Raw genomic sequence first — 23,371 nt, 5'->3', positions numbered from 1 at the left:
CCCTAGGCCTTGTTTCCAATACTGCTATCGCTGCTTGTTTCTTGTTTATCGCATCTCTCATCTGCAATATTACCACCATCAACCACACGCCAAATAGCACTTTTCTCGGCGCTAAGTATCGCTGCTCATACTTATTCATACCACCTGTATTTCACTATCTCTTCGCCGAACTAGTGCACCTATTAGGTGTGTTGGGGACACAAGAGACTTCTTGCTTTGTGGTTGCAGGGTTGCATGAGAGGGATATCTTTGACCTCTTCCTCCCTGAGATCGATAAACCTTGGGTGATCCACTTAAGGGAAACTTGCTGCTGTTCTACAAACCTCTGCTCTTGGAGGCCCAACACTGTCTACAAGAATAGAAGCTCCCGTAGACATCAGCCACCTGCCGCGGTCGGCCTCTGAGGGAGCTGCAACGGCTTTGGGGAGCATGCCGCCAGCTGGCGAGCCCGGTTTGGCTGCCGCAAGCCCCATATACCTGCCCGAGGTGATTCCGTTGGCCCAGTCTGGCATGTCGCATGTGCAAGCGATGGTGGTGGGACCCGCCACGAACAGGGATCACCTGCGGCGGGCATAGGAGGTTGGATCTGCTGCTATTGGCTTCGGATCGTCTGCGGCAAAGCATTATGTGGCATTTTCTGTTGCTTCCACGAAAAATAAAGGTATAAGTGTTGTTGTTGATACGCAAAATTCTTCGTCGCCAAGTGTGGTAACACGACAATTTTTAGGTAATTCAATGACTCCTGTAACAGACCTTGAAGAAAGAACAATGAAGAATCCTTTGGCTAATGATGTGGCAGTTTTTGGGGTATTGCATCTTCATCCTTGTTTGTTCGAGCGAGTGACAGGATTCGTGCTCAGCAAAACGTGGATGCCACGCAGATGGAAAGGGCCTTGTATAATGTTAACCTCAGACACTACTTTATTTCTCCAGGTAATAAGAACCTAAACCTTCGCTTGCTTCTTTATCTGATGAGGATATCTTGGTTAAGGCAAGTAGCCTAGGCATTTCTTTGGGGAAAAATAAAAAGGAAGTTTTAAAAGAGGTAGATTCTATTAAAAAGGTAGACATTAATTGAACTTTAGTTATCTTAGAGAAAAATGTTCAGGCTCAGTTACATAAGGAAGAGGGACAAAATAGTTTACTAACCTCTAAATTCTCAAATCTTACTGGAGATTTGATAATAGAGGAGGCGCAAGAGCTATTGGAACACGATAACATGTTAATGCCTATCATTAAACTTAAGAAAACCCGAAAGAAGAAGGATTTTGATTTTTCAGGTGTTCCTAGAAGTGCTAGATAAAAAAATAAGTGTTCAGGTTAAAATGAGTTCAATAAAAGTTTTATTTTGAAACTCATATGGGTTTGGTGATGCTGCGAAGCACTTGTTTGTCAAAGAGCAATTAAGAGAGGAAAAGTTAGATTTTATCGCCTTACTGGAGACGGGGAGATCTAATTTTTCAATACCCTTTCTGAATAATTTGGTGAATGGATTAGACTATACTTGGTTCTGTCTTCCACCTCATGGGAGGTCTGGAGGTATCCTTGTTGCAATAAATAACGTGTCGTTACAAGTTGGTACAGTTGAAACTGAAGATTTTTGTGTCAAACTACATGTTAGATGTAAACATGATGGGTTTGAGTGGATATTAGTGCTAGCTTGTGATGCTACTCAAGATACTCATAAAGCAGAATTCCTTGCTGAACTTGCCAGGATGGGTGATTCAGGATCGACCCTTTCTCTAATTGGGGGGGGGGGGATTGCAATACTTTGAGAAGAAAAGAGGATAAGAACAATGATAATTTAAAGCCACATTGGCCCTTCGTTTTTAATTCTATTATTGAGAGGCTTAATCTGCGAGAGATTGCTCTTTCAGGGAGGCAATTTACTTGGGCTAATCGGAGGTAAAATCCAACGTATGAGAAGCTTGACTTTATCCTTTCGATGGTAGAGTGGGAACAAAAATTCCCTTTAGTTACAGTGAGAGCTTTGACAAGGACTGGTCCAGACCACGCTCCTTTGTTAATTGATTCAGGTAATCATGATCATATTTGCAACAAAGCTCACTTTTCTTTTGAAACTTCATGGCTGAAACATGAATTTTTTTATGAGATAGTGAAAGCTGGATAGGAGGCTGAGAACATTGTAATACTCCTACTGCCAAATGGCAGAATAAAATCAGACTGCATTTTCTCAAAGGTTGGGCAAAATGTTTAAGTGATCAGTAGAATAAAGAAAAAGAAAGGTTGTTATCCTTAATAGATGGATTGGACTTGAAAGCTGAGTCAATTCCTCTAGATGATCATAATAGAACAAAGTTACGAAAGGTCAATGATGATTTAACAAAACTTCGTAGAGATGAAGAGTCAAAATGGGCACAAAGAGCCAAGGTAAAACATATTCAAGAAGGGGGGGGGATAATACTAAATATTTTCACTTAATTGCAAATGGAAAACATAGAAGAAGAAAAAAAATACAACTAGAACAAGAGGAAGGAACCATAGTGGGTGATGAAAATTTGCAAGTTTATATATTTGAATATTATAAGAAGTTGTTTGGAGAGCCAGCTACTTCTACCCTCACACTGAGTGAGGAGTTTCTACAAGATATTCCACAATTAACCCAAGAGGAGAATAATATCCTTGTTGTCAACACCCGGATTTTTAAGTCCAGATGCCTGTCATGCCATACATCGCAATCCCAGGAATATTGTTGTTGCGAGACATAACAGTTGAATATCATAAGTCATCATTCATTACATACCATAGTCGTCTTACAAATAGAGATCACACGATCCCATAGTACACACAGAGTCGATCTAGGGATCAACATTCACCAAGTTCATAGTTTCATAGCGGAAGCGTAACGTAGAAGGGACTCTCTAGTCCACAGGCCAACGTCTGACGTCAGAAGGCTCCCTAGTTGTCGTGGGCGTCCTGCGGGTCGTCTTCTTCATACTGTGGTTCTGCTTCGAAATCTGGCCATTTGAATAGCCAGGGACACAGCCGTGAGTACTTTAAAGTACTCGCAAACTAATACTAAGGTAAGTACTAACAATTCTAGTAAGGGGGTACTAAGCTCTAGTTTATTTTGCATAAAGCTAAATTTGGTTTCACAAACATTTTTGTACACAACTCTTCAAATGCTATCTAACTCAAGTGGGAACATTAGTGTCATTCCCACAACTCTGCTGTGATTCCAGGTCAGAATCACATTTTAAATTCAAAATCATAAATCACCCTTCACCATTCCTAGTTTTCGAAAAGTTCTGATGACGGAACAGTATGGCCTTTCCAACTGTCCATAACCGAGGACGCGGCTATTCGAATAGGTTTACTCTGCAGAGGTTGTACACTTGTGCCACAACAATTGCAATAGTTCGTCAGGGGTAACTGGCCCTGATTTATCGTACGCAGTACGCGAACTACCAATCATAACCTTTCATTTACACACCCTAGTATAGGCACCTCTCCCCATGAGCTTGGCCTCCCGGTGAAGACCAACTGTCAACACAGGAAGCGCACAGGCTTGGGCCGGACATTCACCTCATCGCGCATCATATCGTATCATCTCAGTTGTTTGTGGTAGAGGCAGCTTTCGGCATAACCCCGATGATGCTTGTTTAGAGGGAACCCATACTAAGATACACAAACTTCCAGCTAAGCCCTACCCAGATTCAGGTATTGTGGGGGTACGGTAAAAATTGGAATGGTATCGCATCCGAACCCAACCATCAGTGTTTTTGAAACATTCACCAAGTCATTCACCAGTCATATTCACCTTCAAAAGAAAATCATTCAATGGAATGCATCTTCATTCCAAAGTTTCAAAACTCCTTCAAAATCTCTCAATAGAATGACTCGTCATTCCAAGGTTTTCGAAATCATTTCAGTTCCCAGTTTCCCACATGGAGTAGCCACTTTCAAATCAGCACTAGCATCTATGCAAGAGGGATGCTAAGTATTTGGTTTGTTTCTAGGCTAAGTTTGATACTCTTGTACTAGTCCAATACTAGCCAAGTGAATCATGAATCAACAAGTACTTCGATAAAACCAAGGTAAATAAAGTTTGTAAGTACAAACTGGAAATTAAGATCATAAGCCTAAAGTAAAATAGGGGAAGGCTTTGCTCATAGAGAGCTTAGCAAGTTGCAAGAGTATTATCTTGCAACCAAAATGGTTTGCCTCAAGCTAGCTGGCATTGGTGGTAGCTTGCTACCTTTACTACTTTAATCACCAGCTTGCACTTTGACCAAAGTTAACTATAAAAGTAACCCATCTAGAAAACAAGTAAGAATTTGTAAAATCAAAAGTTAGGATGGGTTCATATAATAAAAGGTAAGAAACAGGGTGCCTTGCCCCAAGGGGGCGTTGCACCTTGCAAGAATATTAGTTTGCAAACTACATATCTTAGCTTGCCAACAATATCACCTTGCAAAGGTAATTTCTATCGCTGCTAGCTTGCGTTGGTAATAACTTGCAATACTATCAGCTTGCCTTGGTTGAAGTGAGGGTCCAAGTTCTCTTCTCCTTCCTTGTTGTAGAAGTCCTCCTCTTCCTGATGGTCTCCGGTACTAGCGTCTAAAATACGAATACGGGGTACATGATCATCATACCAAACTTACATACTAACTAATCTCATACAAGCTTCACACAACTTAACTCGTATCACACACTACTATTAAGCGGGTGGAGGTGTTCTTCCTATTTAAGAAAATAATTTTCTCTCATACTAACTTATGTGTTACTTTTAATTACTTAGAGAAATACTTTCCTCTCATATCTTATTAAGATTTAATTTCTCTTATGAACAAAATATGACCTAGGTTGACTAAAGTCAACCTCTTCATACTCATCATTTAAGAAAATGATTTAAATGAGGTTCCATACCTCATACAATTTAATACTAACCTGGTAGTGATTTAATGTCACCAAATACTCAACATAAGATTATATAGACCATGGTCCATACCTCATGTTGAAATACTTGAGAACAAGATTTAAATGAGAGGGAAAGCCTCTCATAAGATTTAACACATAGTTGTAACTAGGTTAACAACTACCATTGAGGTGATTTCACATCCTCAACAATTCATTGGCTATTCTAACAATACTTGTACTCACACCAAGTTATTCTATTCACACAAATACTACAATTAGGGTGCATCGGTTGTGTGGTTTGGGAAAATAATTTCCTCTCCCTACATGGAAATGATAATTTCCATCTAGGGTTGGAGAAACACTTCTCTCTTATTGAAAACTTCTTAAGATTTAATTTCTCAAACAATCATACATGAAATCATGTTGACTCAGGTCAACCATTCATTCTCCTTATTTGAGAAATAGATTTAAATGAGGTAGAATACCCCATACCATTTAATAACACTACATATGATTTAAATCTCTAAGTAATTCATATAAGTGAGTTTGGCCAGGGGTCCAAACATCACATGAATTCATTGGAGACAAGAATTTAAATGAAGCATAAGACTTCATATGCCTTACTTAATAATTTTGGACAATATCAACTAGTTAAACTAGCCATATTGCACATTTCTTAAACTAGGGCATGATCATGCAAGGTGACCACACCATTTTATTTCATAAACAATTAGTGCAAGTCAAAAGTGAGCTAAAGGAGTTGGAATTTACTCAATAGCTATTTTGGTTGATTTTTAAGAATTACTCTAAGGCAGAAAAGTCCCTGTCTTGTTATTTTTGTCAGATTATTTCTACACAAGACCTTGAGGTGGGACAAGTGGCATTGGGTAGATATTTTCCTAAGCTTTCCAACCAAATAAAATTCACTAGATTTGGTTTAGCCAATTTGAAATGGTTAAATTTCAAAGTGGAGGCAGTATTGAAAAAGTTTGAAAAGGATTCAAATAAAATTTCCTAGACGGGCTGGCGGGAAACTAAACAGGCCGAAACTATTTAAAACGCAGCGAAGACGAGTTGGGCCGGCCCAGTGGTGCGTCCAGCGCGCAGCGGGCCAGCTGACAACGGGCCCCACTAGTCAGCGGGTCTTACTTACCGAAACGGTACGGGGGCTGAGGGGCGTAGGATCAGAAGCGGATCGGACGGGCGGGGATCGTCGTCGCCGTCGACGAGAGGCGACGCGGGCACGGCGGAGGAAGGGGGTCGGCGGCGAGCTGGGGCGTCGGCGGTCGACGGCGAGGTGCGCAGCGACGTTGTCGAAGACGGCGGTCCTCCCGGTAGCCGCGGCGTCTCCGGGAGGGCTCCAATCGGCGGCGCGTCTGCGTCGGCTGCTTGCGGGTCTCCGGCGTGCAATTGGCCGGCTAGCGGTGGCGAGGTGCTATGGAGAGGGGCGGAGGAGATTCAGAGGGAGGAGAGGAGTGGATTTGCTGTGAAGGTGAAGGCGCGGGGACGGCTCCTTTTATAGGGGCGAGTTGGCCGTGAGGGTGTGCGGCGAGGGCGACAGCAGGGCGGCGGTTCCGGCGGGCTAGAGGGCTGGGCAACGACGTGGCGGTGTTCAGCAAGTCCAGGCGGTTCTCCTGGAGGTGACAGCGGGGTCGGGCGGTGTCGGACGGCGACGCATTGCCCCGCGTCCGCGGCGGCGTCCGCGGGAAAATGTCGACGGTGTCGACGGCGGCAGCAGCGCGAGGACACGGGACCGTGTCAGGCGGGTTCAGGGTGCGGCGGTGATGCTCGACGCGTAGCCAGGGGGTCCGGGGGAGGCGGCGTTCGTCGGCGTCGCACGTGGCCAGGGCGTGTCCACGGGCGCGCGCACGACGTGGTCGGCATGGTCCTGGGCTGATCTGGGCGCATGGGTTTCGGCCATCGTCGTTCATCTTGACAGGGGCAAGGCTAGGGAGGTAGAGGAGGTGAGGTGGAGCTGAATGGCAGCAGGGCCATGGCTGGAGGTGAAGGAGAAAGGAGGGGGCACGGCATGGCCGGCATGCTATGGCATGGCATGGCCATGGCTAGGCCATGTCTTGCCCTTCCCTAGGGTTGCTGTGGTGGTGTGAGGCAGAGAGGGGGCAAGGGGACAGTATGGTGTAGGTTGGGGGAGATTATGGGTAGTAGAACACTATTTCAAATAGTGTTGCATTTATGCCATATTTGGAAATTGCCAAATTTGCTCAAATTTGATTGAGTTCAAAAGGTTGACCAAAAAGACAAGAGTGGGTTTGGTTTGGTTCTAAATGACCAGAGGCAAGGAGAGGTGGTGGTGGAATTTAGAAATTCAAAATATGTCAATTTTCACTAAGTGGGAGATTGTTCCACTTAATTAAAAGTGCCAACTTTGGAGGAGCAAAGCAATTGATCAAGAAGGATTTTGGCAAGGTGGTCTTTACAAAAAGTGTTCATCTTGATGTCCTCTTAGATGACATGCAAAGAGTTGGGAAAGTTCAGTTTGAAAAACTTGAAAAAGAGAGGCTCAAAGTAGTGACCAGAATAATAATGGCAGATTTGACCATTATTGCATGTGATCCCCAATTGAGTTTGAAATTGATTTGAATTGGGTTTCTTGGATTCCAAAAGTTGTAATAGATGTTTAGCATCATTATACAACTAATGGTGAAGGCCAAAATGGGCTAGGGTCAAAATTTAGAAAAAAGGCATAAGCCCTATGTGAGGTTTTGTGAATTTCTAACTATTTAAACTTTTATTTTTCTTGGCCTTGCTTTGACAAGGGTGAGGTTTATTTGGTGTTAGATGAAGTTGGATGAAAGGTTCCAACCATTTTGAGGCAAGGTTGGTGCCTAGATCAAGAGTTGATAAATTGGCCCTATGTGTATGTGAGGAAAATGGAAATATCCCACTATTGGGTTTCTCTCCATTTGATTGGACTTGTCTTGACTCTAATGTCATTTTTATTAGTTTAGAAACATTTTCAAACCATTGAAACCATTCCAAGAGGTCTAGCTCAAAGGTTTGTAAAATTGGCCAAAACACATAGGAGATGACAAGTCAAGATTTCTTATTCTTGTCATATGCTCCCCTTGCTTTACTTGAGCAAGGGTGAGGGTCAATTTAGGATTAGACTGGGTTCAGAGATGGGTTCACACCATTGGGAAAAGGTAGAAGTGCAAAGGACAAGAATTGGTGAAAATGGCTACGGATCACATATGCCTCTATGTATATGTGGCACTTGATTTTTACTCTGACTAGGCTTGACCTAAAAGATGTTGTTGAGAGTTGAGATGGTATATAGGAGTGATCCACCCATTCAACTTCAAGTCTAGGGTCAGGATCCTCAATTCCACAAATTGATATTTTGCTCTCATATACCTCTATGGCATTATTACTCTCTTTTTGAAAACCTTGTGTTCCACTTTGGATTGTGTTGGAAAAGTACTAGATAAGGTTTAAGAATACTTTCCAATTCTCTACATAAAGTAGAGAGGCCTAGGGGAAGTTTTACAAAATAGCCATAGGCATATATGCTTCTTTCTAAAATAAGATTTTTCCTTTTTATTCTATTTTTCAAAGATTGATGTCAAGAGGGATGAGGTTGAGGGTTTAGTAACTTTGGCAAAGGTTCACCACTATTTAGCAGAAGAAAAGGGGTAAGGTTTCAGATTCACATATTAGGGCTATAGGCCCACATATAGTTTTTCCTTTATTCAGGGTTTCTCAAAATAGATCAAAGGAGTTTTGAAAAGGTTAGGGCTTAGGGTTCTTCTTATTTGATTTCTTTCTCTTTTTGTTTTTATTTGGTTTGTGATCTTTACTTGATCACTCTAGGGTTTTAGGGTGGGTCACATAAGCATACTAACACTCATCAAGGCAAGAACACAAGTAATAGATAGGAGCAATAAGCCTAATACCTTATATAAGAAAAGTTTTTGTTGGTTCTCATTTTTGGAAAAAGTAAATTCCTTTTTGCTTTGTTTTGAAATTTGGGGTGTTACAAACCCTTCCCCCTTAAACAAATCTCGTCCCGAGATTTTAAGAGGAGTTAGGTTCCTAGGAGAGATTGGGCGGTTTGATTTAGTAGGAAACATACTTGTCATGTTCCGAGATGATTCTTGTGCTTCGGTGGCCTTCATGTTGTAGTAGCGACCGGTGCGGTTGTTCGGGTAGTTTGGAGCAAAATTTCTTCTAGTTGCGAAACGGCGCTGCTGCTGTGCAGGTGCAGCGGGGTTGGCGGCGATCTTGGCAAGCTTCTTGCGGCATTCATTGGAGAAATGACCCACAGTTCCACATTCATAGCAGGTTACCGTTGACTTGCTTGTTTGTGCGATGGGTACAGCATTGCTTCCCGTCCTGGGGGCATTGTTGGTGGCTCTCCTCGGGCACTTGTTAGAGTAGTGACCAGTAGCACCGCATGCGTAGCAAGTCACATTGGACTTGGCTCTAGGGGCATGGTGGGGTACTGGGATGAGCCGTTCTAGTGATGCTATCTTCACGCGGAGGCGGGCAATGAGGTAGTCCTTCTTGGCATGCTGGTGGCGAAGTGCCTTGCGCTCCATTGCAAGGATGCTGATGGCTTCAGTCATCCTGGCGTGCTCGTGGTGTATCTGCTTGGCTTGGGCACGGGAGTTGTTGCGGGTAGGAGGGGCCATCTGAACATCGAAGTAGATAATAAGGTAAGAGGGAAACTTCTATGGTTTGTTTGAGTTAAAATTCAATAATTGAAATCTTGAAAACTTGAGGAGTGTTGAGGGGGTAAAAACCAGCAACACTTTTTCATTCATACCAAACATCACACATTACAAACCTAACACACCGTTGGTTTGAAGAACCATTCATTCGTTCTACGATACAAGGGGATCCTGATACACTCACACCTACTTAAGTGCTGGAGTGATACTATTCTCTCGGGTGGACTCTTCTTCTTCACGGTTGAGGTGCTTGGCGTGAGGCGAGGGCGTTGTCCAAATCCCTGCAGGTTTTGTACTGCCTGAAGTCCTGAGGTGCTTCGTAGGGGTTCATCCTTGGTTGCGGTGGGGGCATGGTCATTGGTTCTCCCCAGGGGTCATGTCTTGGGTAGTAGATGAAGCGAGTGTTCTTGATCTTGTCCTTATTTTGTCCACACAGACGAAAAATTGCTTCTTGCATCGCTTCGGCTAGTCCTTCCTTCCAAGTGTTTCCCGTTACAGCAATCCAAATGGTTTCCCATACCGGGGCATCAAGCTTCCTTCGTAGATCAGTAGAAACGTCCCACTGAGGTGGTTCTCCGGCCTTAGCCTTGAGTGGCATTCCGAAGAACTTGGGGTACGGGTGTCCGAGATAATCCACTAGTTGCTTCAACTCTTTTTCGAACTTGAGGTCGCCTTCGGAACCAAGCTGATAGGACTCCCACTGGTACGTCATCTGTGAGCAAAGAGGAGTAAATTAGAGAAGTAGTCAAGTGTGCAAATTTTTGGTGTAAGTTTGCAAAGGAAGTAGAGATTGCTCATCTTTTTTGAAAAAGGATTTCAAGGATAAGAGTAAGAACAAGTTTTCCCAAATATTCACTTCATTGGTTTTTGAAACTAAGTTTTTCAGACGTCCATTCTAACTAGGGTCTCCTAAGGTCAAACAATGGCTCTGATACCAACTTGTCAACACCCGGATTTTTAAGTCCAGATGCCTGTCATGCCATACATCGCAATCCCAGGAATATTGTTGTTGCGAGACATAACAGTTGAATATCATAAGTCATCATTCATTACATACCATAGTCGTCTTACAAATAGAGATCACACGATCCCATAGTACACACAGAGTCGATCTAGGGATCAACATTCACCAAGTTCATAGTTTCATAGCGGAAGCGTAACGTAGAAGGGACTCTCTAGTCCACAGGCCAACGTCTGACGTCAGAAGGCTCCCTAGTTGTCGTGGGCGTCCTGCGGGTCGTCTTCTTCATACTGTGGTTCTGCTTCGAAATCTGGCCATTTGAATAGCCAGGGACACAGCCGTGAGTACTTTAAAGTACTCGCAAACTAATACTAAGGTAAGTACTAACAATTCTAGTAAGGGGGTACTAAGCTCTAGTTTATTTTGCATAAAGCTAAATTTGGTTTCACAAACATTTTTGTACACAACTCTTCAAATGCTATCTAACTCAAGTGGGAACATTAGTGTCATTCCCACAACTCTGCTGTGATTCCAGGTCAGAATCACATTTTAAATTCAAAATCATAAATCACCCTTCACCATTCCTAGTTTCCGAAAAGTTCGGATGACGGAACAAGATGGCCTTTCCAACTGTCCATAACCGAGGACGCGGCTATTCGAATAGGTTTACTCTGCAGAGGTTGTACACTTGTGCCACAACAATTGCAATAGTTCGTCAGGGGTAACTGGCCCTGATTTATCGTACGCAGTACGCGAACTACCAATCATAACCTTTCATTTACACACCCTAGTATAGGCACCTCTCCCCATGAGCTTGGCCTCCCAGTGAAGACCAACTGTCAACCTGGGAACTGCACAGGGCTTGGGCCGGACATTCACCTCATCGCGCATCATATCGTATCATCTCAGTTGTTTGTGGTAGAGGCAGCTTTCGGCATAACCCCGATGATGCTTGTTTAGAGGGAACCCATACTAAGATACACAAACTTCCAGCTAAGCCCTACCCAGATTCAGGTATTGTGGGGGTACGGTAAAAATTGGAATGGTATCGCATCCGAACCCAACCATCAGTGTTTTTGAAACATTCACCAAGTCATTCACCAGTCATATTCACCTTCAAAAGAAAATCATTCAATGGAATGCATCTTCATTCCAAAGTTTCAAAACTCCTTCAAAATCTCTCAATAGAATGACTCGTCATTCCAAGGTTTTCGAAATCATTTCAGTTCCCAGTTTCCCACATGGAGTAGCCACTTTCAAATCAGCACTAGCATCTATGCAAGAGGGATGCTAAGTATTTGGTTTGTTTCTAGGCTAAGTTTGATACTCTTGTACTAGTCCAATACTAGCCAAGTGAATCATGAATCAACAAGTACTTCGATAAAACCAAGGTAAATAAAGTTTGTAAGTACAAACTGGAAATTAAGATCATAAGCCTAAAGTAAAATAGGGGAAGGCTTTGCTCATAGAGAGCTTAGCAAGTTGCAAGAGTATTATCTTGCAACCAAAATGGTTTGCCTCAAGCTAGCTGGCATTGGTGGTAGCTTGCTACCTTTACTACTTTAATCACCAGCTTGCACTTTGACCAAAGTTAACTATAAAAGTAACCCATCTAGAAAACAAGTAAGAATTTGTAAAATCAAAAGTTAGGATGGGTTCATATAATAAAAGGTAAGAAACAGGGTGCCTTGCCCCAAGGGGGCGTTGCACCTTGCAAGAATATTAGTTTGCAAACTACATATCTTAGCTTGCCAACAATATCACCTTGCAAAGGTAATTTCTATCAGTGCTAGCTTGCGTTGGTAATAACTTGCAATACTATCAGCTTGCCTTGGTTGAAGTGAGGGTCCAAGTTCTCTTCTCCTTCCTTGTTGTAGAAGTCCTCCTCTTCCTGATGGTCTCCGGTACTAGCGTCTAAAATACGAATACGGGGTACACGATCATCATACCAAACTTACATACTAACTAATCTCATACAAGCTTCACACAACTTAACTCGTATCACACACTACTATTAAGCGGGTGGAGGTGTTCTTCCTATTTAAGAAAATAATTTTCTCTCATACGAACTTATGTGTTACTTTTAATTACTTAGAGAAATACTTTCCTCTCATATCTTATTAAGATTTAATTTCTCTTATGAACAAAATATGACCTAGGTTGACTAAAGTCAACCTCTTCATACTCATCATTTAAGAAAATGATTTAAATGAGGTTCCATACCTCATACAATTTAATACTAACCTGGTAGTGATTTAATGTCACCAAATACTCAACATAAGATTATATAGACCATGGTCCATACCTCATGTTGAAATACTTGAGAACAAGATTTAAATGAGAGGGAAAGCCTCTCATAAGATTTAACACATAGTTGTAACTAGGTTAACAACTACCATTGAGGTGATTTCACATCCTCAACAATTCATTGGCTATTCTAACAATACTTGTACTCACACCAAGTTATTCTATTCACACAAATACTACAATTAGGGTGCATTGGTTGTGTGGTTTGGGAAAATAATTTCCTCTCCCTACATGGAAATGATAATTTCCATCTAGGGTTGGAGAAACACTTCTCTCTTATTGAAAACTTCTTAAGATTTAATTTCTCAAACAATCATACATGAAATCATGTTGACTCAGGTCAACCATTCATTCTCCTTATTTGAGAAATAGATTTAAATGAGGTAGAATACCCCATACCATTTAATAACACTACATATGATTTAAATCTCTAAGTAATTCATATAAGTGAGTTTGGCCAGGGGTCCAAACATCACATGAATTCATTGGAGACAAGAATTTAAATGAAGCATAAGACTTCATATGCCTTACTTAATAATTTTGGACAATATCAACTAGTTAAACTAGCCATATTGCACATTTCTTAAACTAGGGCATGATCATGCAAGGTGACCACACCATTTTATTTCATAAACAATTAGTGCAAGTCAAAAGTGAGCTAAAGGAGTTGGAATTTACTCAATAGCTATTTTGGTTGATTTTTAAGAATTACTCTAAGGCAGAAAAGTCCCTGTCTTGTTATTTTTGTCAGATTATTTCTACACAAGACCTTGAGGTGGGACAAGTGGCATTGGGTAGATATTTTCCTAAGCTTTCCAACCAAATAAAATTCACTAGATTTGGTTTAGCCAATTTGAAATGGTTAAATTTCAAAGTGGAGGCAGTATTGAAAAAGTTTGAAAAGGATTCAAATAAAATTTCCTAGACGGGCTGGCGGGAAACTAAACAGGCCGAAACTATTTAAAACGCAGCGAAGACGAGTTGGGCCGGCCCAGTGGTGCGTCCAGCGCGCAGCGGGCCAGCTGACAACGGGCCCCACTAGTCAGCGGGTCTTACTTACCGAAACGGTACGGGGGCTGAGGGGCGTAGGATCAGAAGCGGATCGGACGGCTGGGGATCGTCGTCGTCGTCGACGAGAGGCAGACGCGGGCACGGCGGAGGAAGGGGGTCGGCGGCGAGCTGGGGCGTCGGCGGTCGACGGCGAGGTGCGCAGCGACGTTGTCGAAGACGGCGGTCCTCCTGGTAGCCGCGGCGTCTCCGGGGAGGGCTCCAATCGGCGGCGGCGTCTGCGTCAGCTTGCGGGTCTCCGGCGTGCAATTGGCCGGCTAGCGGTGGCGAGGTGCTATGGAGAGGGGCGGAGGAGATTCAGAGGGAGGAGAGGAGTGGATTTGCTGTGAAGGTGAAGGCGCGGGGACGGCTCCTTTTATAGGGGCGAGTTGGCCGTGAGGGTGTGCGGCGAGGGCGACAGCAGGGCGGCGGTTCCGGCGGGCTAGAGGGCTGGGCAACGACGTGGCGGTGTTCAGCAAGTCCAGGCGGTTCTCCTGGAGGTGACAGCGGGGTCGGGCGGTGTCGGACGGCGACGCATTGCTTCCGCGTCCGCGGCGGCGTCCGCGGGAAAATGTCGACGGTGTCGACGGCGGCAGGCAGCGCGAGGACACGGGACCGTGTCAGGCGGGTTCAGGGTGCGGCGGTGATGCTCGACGCGTAGCCAGGGGGTCCGGGGGAGGCGGCGTTCGTCGGCGTCGCACGTGGCCAGGGCGTGTCCACGGGCGCGCGCACGACGTGGTCGGCATGGTCCTGGGCTGATCTGGGCGCATGGGTTTCGGCCACTGTCGTCGTTCATCTTGACAGGGGCAAGGCTAGGGAGGTAGAGGGAGGTGAGGTGGAGCTGAATGGCAGCAGGGCCATGGCTGGAGGTGAAGGAGAAAGGAGGGGGCACGGCATGGCCGGCATGCTATGGCATGGCCATGGCTAGGCCATGTCTTGCCCTTCCCTAGGGTTGCTGTGGTGGTGTGAGGCAGAGAGGGGGCAAGGGGACAGTATGGTGTAGGTTGGGGGAGATTATGGGTAGTAGAACACTATTTCAAATAGTGTTGCATTTATGCCATATTTGGAAATTGCCAAATTTGCTCAAATTTGATTGAGTTCAAAAGGTTGACCAAAAAGACAAGAGTGGGTTTGGTTTGGTTCTAAATGACCAGAGGCAAGGAGAGGTGGTGGTGGAATTTAGAAATTCAAAATATGTCAATTTTCACTAAGTGGGAGATTGTTCCACTTAATTAAAAGTGCCAACTTTGGAGGAGCAAAGCAATTGATCAAGAAGGATTTTGGCAAGGTGGTCTTTACAAAAAGTGTTCATCTTGATGTCCTCTTAGATGACATGCAAAGAGTTGGGAAAGTTCAGTTTGAAAAACTTGAAAAAGAGAGGCTCAAAGTAGTGACCAGAATAATAATGGCAGATTTGACCATTATTGCATGTGATCCCCAATTGAGTTTGAAATTGATTTGAATTGGGTTTCTTGGATTCCAAAAGTTGTAATAGATGTTTAGCATCATTATACAACTAATGGTGAAGGCCAAAATGGGCTAGGGTCAAAATTTAGAAAAAAGGCATAAGCCCTATGTGAGGTTTTGTGAATTTCTAACTATTTAAACTTTTATTTTTCTTGGCCTTGCTTTGACAAGGGTGAGGTTTATTTGGTGTTAGATGAAGTTGGATGAAAGGTTCCAACCATTTTGAGGCAAGGTTGGTGCCTAGATCAAGAGTTGATAAATTGGCCCTATGTGTATGTGAGGAAAATGGAAATATCCCACTATTGGGTTTCTCTCCATTTGATTGGACTTGTCTTGACTCTAATGTCATTTTTATTAGTTTAGAAACATTTTCAAACCATTGAAACCATTCCAAGAGGTCTAGCTCAAAGGTTTGTAAAATTGGCCAAAACACATAGGAGATGACAAGTCAAGATTTCTTATTCTTGTCATATGCTCCCCTTGCTTTACTTGAGCAAGGGTGAGGGTCAATTTAGGATTAGACTGGGTTCAGAGATGGGTTCACACCATTGGGAAAAGGTAGAAGTGCAAAGGACAAGAATTGGTGAAAATGGCTACGGATCACATATGCCTCTATGTATATGTGGCACTTGATTTTTACTCTGACTAGGCTTGACCTAAAAGATGTTGTTGAGAGTTGAGATGGTATATAGGAGTGATCCACCCATTCAACTTCAAGTCTAGGGTCAGGATCCTCAATTCCACAAATTGATATTTTGCTCTCATATACCTCTATGGCATTATTACTCTCTTTTTGAAAACCTTGTGTTCCACTTTGGATTGTGTTGGAAAAGTACTAGATAAGGTTTAAGAATACTTTCCAATTCTCTACATAAAGTAGAGAGGCCTAGGGGAAGTTTTACAAAATAGCCATAGGCATATATGCTTCTTTCTAAAATAAGATTTTTCCTTTTTATTCTATTTTTCAAAGATTGATGTCAAGAGGGATGAGGTTGAGGGTTTAGTAACTTTGGCAAAGGTTCACCACTATTTAGCAGAAGAAAAGGGGTAAGGTTTCAGATTCACATATTAGGGCTATAGGCCCACATATAGTTTTTCCTTTATTCAGGGTTTCTCAAAATAGATCAAAGGAGTTTTGAAAAGGTTAGGGCTTAGGGTTCTTCTTATTTGATTTCTTTCTCTTTTTGTTTTTATTTGGTTTGTGATCTTTACTTGATCACTCTAGGGTTTTAGGGTGGGTCACATAAGCATACTAACACTCATCAAGGCAAGAACACAAGTAATAGATAGGAGCAATAAGCCTAATACCTTATATAAGAAAAGTTTTTGTTGGTTCTCATTTTTGGAAAAAGTAAATTCCTTTTTGCTTTGTTTTGAAATTTGGGGTGTTACACTTGTTGCCGAATTTACAGAGAAGGAAGTCAAGGATGCTATTTTCCAAATGGAGCTAAATAAATCTCCGGGTCCTGATGGTTTTCCAGCTGAGTTTTATCAAACCTTCTGGGACGTTATCAAAGGGGATTTAATGCCAATGTTCAATCAACTGAATTCAGGGGAATTACAGTTGTTCAAATTGAAATTTGGTTTTATTACCTTGTTACCTAAGAAGGAGAATGCGGTTCAAATCCAACAATATACGCCAATCTGTCTTCTTAGTGTTAGTTTTAAAACATTCGCGAAGGTCGCTACTATTAGAGCTAATACTGTGGCTGAAACAGTTATTAGTCCTACACGGTCAGCATTCATGCTAGGATGACATATCTTTGAAGGAGTAGTTGTCTTACATGAAACCATTCATGAACTTCATTGGAAGAAAATGGATGGAGTGATATTTAAAATCGATTTTGAGAAAGCTTATGATAAGGTAAAATGGCCTTTTCTTCAACAAGTCATGCGCATGAAAGGTTTTGATCCGAAATGGTGTCAACTCATCCAACAATTTGTTAGAGGGGGAAGTGTAGGGATCAAGATCAATGATGATATTGGTCACTATTTTCAAACCAGGAAGGGTCTTAGACTGGGTGATCCACTATCACCTATATTGTTCAACATTATTGCAGATATTCTGGCCATCCTAATAGCAAGGGCGAAAGAGGTTGGACAGATAGGAAGTCTTATTCCTCATCTAGTTGAGGGAGGAATTTCTATACTACAATATGCTGATAATACGATACTTTTTACGGAACATGACTTTGAAAAGGCTCTAATTATATTGCGTTTTTTCGAAGAATTGTCAGGACTAAAAATCAACTTCCAGAAAAGCGAGATTTTTTGTTTTGGCAAGGCTAAAGAAGAAGTGGAAGAGTACAAACAACTTTTTGGGTGAGAATCTGGTTCTTTTCCCTTCAGGTATTTGGGTCTTCCAATTGACTATAGAAAGTTTAAAATATCCGAATAGAATCCAGTTGAAAGTCATTTCGAGAGAAAGCTTGGGTGTTGGGCTGGAAAGATGTTATCATATGGGGGTCGCCTTGTATTGATTAACTCGGTTCTTACAAGTTTACCGATGTTTATGTTATCTTTCTTTCATATACCTAACGGGGTAAGGAAGAGATTAGATTTTTTTTGATCATATTTATTTTGGCAATGTGAGGAAAATAAAAAGAAATATCGGTTAACTAAGTGGAACTTAATTTGCAGACCCAAAGACCAAGGTGGTTTTGGAATTGAAGTACGGGAGACAAAAAACTATTGTCTGCTTAGTAAATGGCTTTATAAGCTCCTTTGTGAAGAAGGGTTATGGCAACAACTCTTAAAAAATAAGTACCTATCACAAAAAACTTTAGCCAAAGTTGAAAGTAAGCCTACTGATTCACCTTGCTGGAAAGGGCTAATGAAAGTTAAAGGATAATTTTTTAACCAGAGGAAAATTTGAAGTAGGTTCCGGAGAAGGAGTTCGATTCTGGAAAGACAGATGGTTAGGCGAGCAAACCCTTGCATCTCAGTATCCCCAACTATATAACATTGTCAATCGTAAGCATGATATTGTGGCAAATTTTATGAGTTCAATTCCGTTAAATATTGATTTTCGGAGAAAGCTGATTGGTGATAAATGGGATCAATAGGTGTATGTGTTCCATAGATTAATGGTGATAACTCTAAATGATGATCAAGATAAGTTTGTTTGGGGACTAACATCTTCAGGGAAATTCACCGTCAAATCTATGTATGGAGACATGTTAAATGGGCATACAAGATACCTTCGTAAATATCTTTAAAAACTAAAAATCCCACTTAAAATTAAAGCATTTATGTGGTTCCTTAGCAAAAAAGTCCTATTGACTCGTGATAATCTAGCAAAGAGGAATTGAAATGGAAATATGAAATGCTCTTTCTGTGACGCTGAGGAATCAGTGGAACATTTGTTTATTTGTTGTCCTTTTGCTAGACTTATTTGGCGGGTGATTTTTGCTGCATATAATATTCCACCTCCATCCAATGTCACAAATTTGCTTGGGAATTGGCTTAATGGAACTGACAAAACTGATAAAGCTAGGATTCACATTGGTGTTTCGGCTTTATGTTGGTCAATATGGAATTGCAGGAACGACATTGTTTTTGACAAAAAGAACTCCACTAATTTCTTGCAGGTTATTCACACTATGGTACACTGGATCCAACTATATATGGCGCTTCTTGCTCTCGGAGGACCAGCGGGATTTCATGGTTTCTGGATGCAACCGTCTTGGAATGGTTGACTAGGATATTTTCTACCAAACTACTTGGCGGTCTGTTAAGAGACTACATGATGCTTAGATTGCTTAGCAGATTTCCTTTTTTCGGTGATTGATATTTGTATCGACCCTCGTTGATCTTTGAATTGTAAACTTTGAATATTCAGTCTTTTAATAAAACGTTGTGTTCATCAACTGATGTAGAGGCCGGGGTGAATCCCGTTTCGAAAAAAAAAACAAATTTTGAGTCTAAACGTCATCTCGAATCGAGGGAGTAGCGTCTACCAGATTTTCTTACCGTCCTGCTTTTCCTTTTTGACCCGAGCATTTCAGCCTTGTCAACATGAGCGAAGCCCAACTTACTTACCACTCATAAGCTAGGGTCCAGATGATGATAAGTTCAGCCGTACGTTTCACCTGCCTATTTGGATAGACCATGCATGCATCGCCAAAGTAAATAGAAAGTGTCAAACGAATGACACTAGACACAGAGCGACGCATATTCTGGTATCCATATAAACTTGGTTAAACTATATTAACCCATGCATGTCTTATACGGTCTACCCATGTCAAATCCCAACCACGATCTTGTCCTTTATCGGAGAAACGAAAAGGTCAATCTCGTGCGAGTCGCACCTAGCTAATCGGTCACATCATTTACGACCAAATAAAGTCCATGAGCTAGTACTACTCAGGAGGTCGGTTGCCTCCACCAGGTGCGACCGCCGGCGAACGCCGTCGCGGGAATCCACATGGCTGAGGGATCGCCGGTGACTTGTCAATTGGCGACTGGCTCGTCAATCCGCGTAAGAACACCTGGACGTCCAATGTGTCTTCACCTGGAGCTCTGGGATCCTGTAACTGTTTTATGGCTCTCTCGCTCCCCTTCGTCCATGGATTACGGTATGCAAACATTTATTTTTCGATAAAGCGTATTAATATCATAAAGATATCAATTACATCAACGCAATACCCTAATGCCATTACGAATACACACAGCTTAAAAAAAGAAAGAAAAATTTACATGAAAAAGAAAAGTCCCGCTACAGAGATATATGCCTTGTCGCAGCGAACCAAACACCAGCAAAACAACACCAGAAATCCATGTGCTCCAAAAATGACGTCTCCAAGAAGAAAACAGTGCACAAGCACCGTCGTCGTCCTGATCATAGATCATCGGTTTTCATCCTAGAGAAAGTCCGCGCTCACAAAACAATATCTTCAACAAGGTTATTGCCAGAGGTACACAACCAATTAAGGCCAAAACTTGGGTCTCACCATACAAGATCAGACACAACCAATTACGATCAACAAACATCCATGGAGGCGGAAATCATTTTTCGCCTTCCTCTTGTCGCGTAGACGATAGGCAGTGGCGTAGGAATTGACACGAGGATGGGAAATATATAACGTCTAATGTTTTGAAGAACAAAAAGAAGTCTATACAACAAAACGATATCCCTAAGGCCTTGTTTGATACTAGTGTTTTAGTGGGAATTAGTTGAGATAATACTCTAGAGTATTGGATAAACCTCTGTTGTCACCCAATCACCACAAAACTCCATCCTTAATCCACTAGGTAGGGGTAGAGTATTTGGGGTTTAAAAAAATACACTAAAATTTGGAGAAAACTGAGGATGAGAGGGATTAAACTCGCTCATACTCTAGCACCAAACATGCATTTAGAATAAGTGGGAAGTTTCAAGCGAATGATCCTTACTAATCCCCACTAAAACTCTAGTACCAAACAAGGTCTAAGTGAGGATTTGAAGTTTGGAGAGGATTATCCCCGCTAATCCACACTAAAATTCTAGTACCAAACAAGCCCTAAAGATTCCGTTTTCATGATTAAAAAAATACAACTAGCAAAAACATGAAAATGCATAAGATCAGAAACTAGACAACAAATCATACCATCAAGTTGTATCCATGCCACGGAGATGAAATTGGCGAGGTAGTTAACCCCGACGTTTCGTGAATGAAAACGCAACATACTCTTCTTGTCATCAATTTTTGTGAATATCTCTTTCTCAACATAGCAAATCATCAATTCATTGAGCTAATCATCATCCTTCTTGTTTCGAAGACATGTCTTTATAATATTCATGACCGAGAAAACTGTGCCAGCCGGTATTGTTGCCACAAGCAGAAGCGAACCTAAGAATATTTGGAAGCCCAAGCAAATAGTGTCAAACAGTGTCAAATAGTGTCAAATATGTATAAGATACTCAAGCAGAAGCGGACCTAAGAATATTCATAGCGCAAATATGTTATGATCATTTTGTTGCAATGCGTGTGACATATCATTTGTCAAACCAAGCACTCGAAGCATCTAATGCAAGATAGTAACAAATTCTAAGGTTTCCATGTTGAACATATAACCTGAAGTAAAACCTCTCTCCTCGGCATCCGTGTCATCATGAGAAATACAATCTAGCACTGAAATCACTGAATCCCACGTTAGGTGAATCTGGATTGGAATTATATGGTGTGACCCCCAACATGTATCACCTAGTCTTGTTAAACTTGTCTCTTGATGTTGGCCTCTTCCTGGAAAGATATCCCCATTCTCTAGAAGTGATACCATATGATCATGATGCTTTTACAACAATGCATCTTTCTTCTTGCAAGAGCACACACTTACAAAAATGTCCATTTAGAAATTAGAATGTCAATTTAAGTAACCAATGACCAATATTATTTAAGATACCAATGTACAGGGACAAAACATGTTGACAATATTATTTCGGTGACCAAAAAAATCACCGGCAGCTGGAACTTCTTTCACAACAGCCACAACCACAAACTAAAGTTGATGGTCAAAGCAATGCACAAAAAACATGAGGATTGTCAGCCAACACCAATGTTGTTAAACCATGTAGCTCCCAGTGCATTTGATGCACCATCTTATTCTTTTCCTCTTAATGTAGACATGGACAAATTATGTTTAACAAGCATTATATCCAAAGATGCTTTCAAAGAAGGGGATCTAGTATCAACAACATGTATTGCACCAAGCAATCTTTCCAAAACCTCTCCTTTCCAGTTTGCAAACCTACAAGCAAGACCATGTATTATAAGTTGTGAGAGTATAATAAAGGAAACTAGCAAACTAGCATTTCCAATTAGAGAAAATAGAAATGTACAATAACAAATAACTAACCTCACCATCAAGGACATTTGCTCTTTAACTCGTACATCACAACTAGCCCCAGACTGGCCATATTTTCTAGCCAAATTGGTCATTTCTAGCTACAATTCAAGCCATATTTAGGCCATTCAAACCGCGACATCAGTGCCATGAATTACGTCTAATGTAGTTCATTATATAGTGGACATAGTATAATACGAAATTAACGAAAGGGGCACAAGAGGGCCATGAGTAGGAAGAATATAAGGAGTCCATAGTGCTCACGATGTAAGCATATGCGATCAGGCTAGGCGATCAGGCGTTCTCTTGGAGGATTTTGGCTCTCTTCTTCTCGAACCATGAGCGCTAGTCATCATCCATATTGCTCAAGTAGGGGATCATGATCCTGGTGTCCCCCGTCCGACACTTGGCCTCGGCATCAAACCTTCGCACCTCTATGGACTCTTTGGTGAGGTTGATGTACATGGCAGGCGAGGCCTCCTTCTCTAGCCGTTTCTTCTCGTCCCGCTTAGCCATGGAATTTTGAGAGGTGGACATGATCTTCTCTAACCTCTTTCTCAAGGAAAGGGCTGAAGCTTCGCGAGCGAGCTTAGCCTTGGATGATTTTTCCCCCAGGACAAGATGGAAGCGTATTCTAGCTATGGCCATCGTCTTTGCCATCTAGGAGGGCCATAGTTGTGCCATTCTTGAGGGCTTCCTTATAGGCCATATAGCCTATCTTCCACTTGGGAGCCACCTTCAACCGATTTCAACAATGGAGCATGTGTAATCCCTTCTTTCATTTGGCCTTGAAAAACTCCAAGGTCCGAGGCACCTGCAAATGAAAATTGTTAGAATTTTACCAGACATATAAATAGATGATGATTCCCATGCCCTTACCACTACAATAATGCATGTGCCGCTCTCCGGGTGGGTAAGGACATGCTCGATCGTAGCACAATACTTGTGTGTCTCGTGCTTGATATAGGACCGTCTTTTTTTGATGGATTCCTCATTGCGATTGTTGATGAAGTTGAAGGGCTTGTGAAGCTTCTTATCATTGTAATCTTGGCTAACCCTGCGCCAATATGCTTGGCCTTTTTGCTGGGCGCCAATGATGGAGTCTTGGCTAACGGCGAGCCATGAGACGCAGAGTACTTCGTTCTCCTTGTCGGTGAAGCTGGAGGTCCTATGGCTCTATCCCTTCTTCATG

Source organism: Lolium perenne, chromosome 2, assembly GCF_019359855.2.
Source record: "Lolium perenne isolate Kyuss_39 chromosome 2, Kyuss_2.0, whole genome shotgun sequence".
In the NCBI taxonomy this organism is placed as follows: Eukaryota; Viridiplantae; Streptophyta; class Magnoliopsida; order Poales; family Poaceae; genus Lolium; species Lolium perenne.
The sequence above is the reverse complement of the archived record's forward strand: the minus strand, read 5'-3'. Positions refer to the sequence as shown.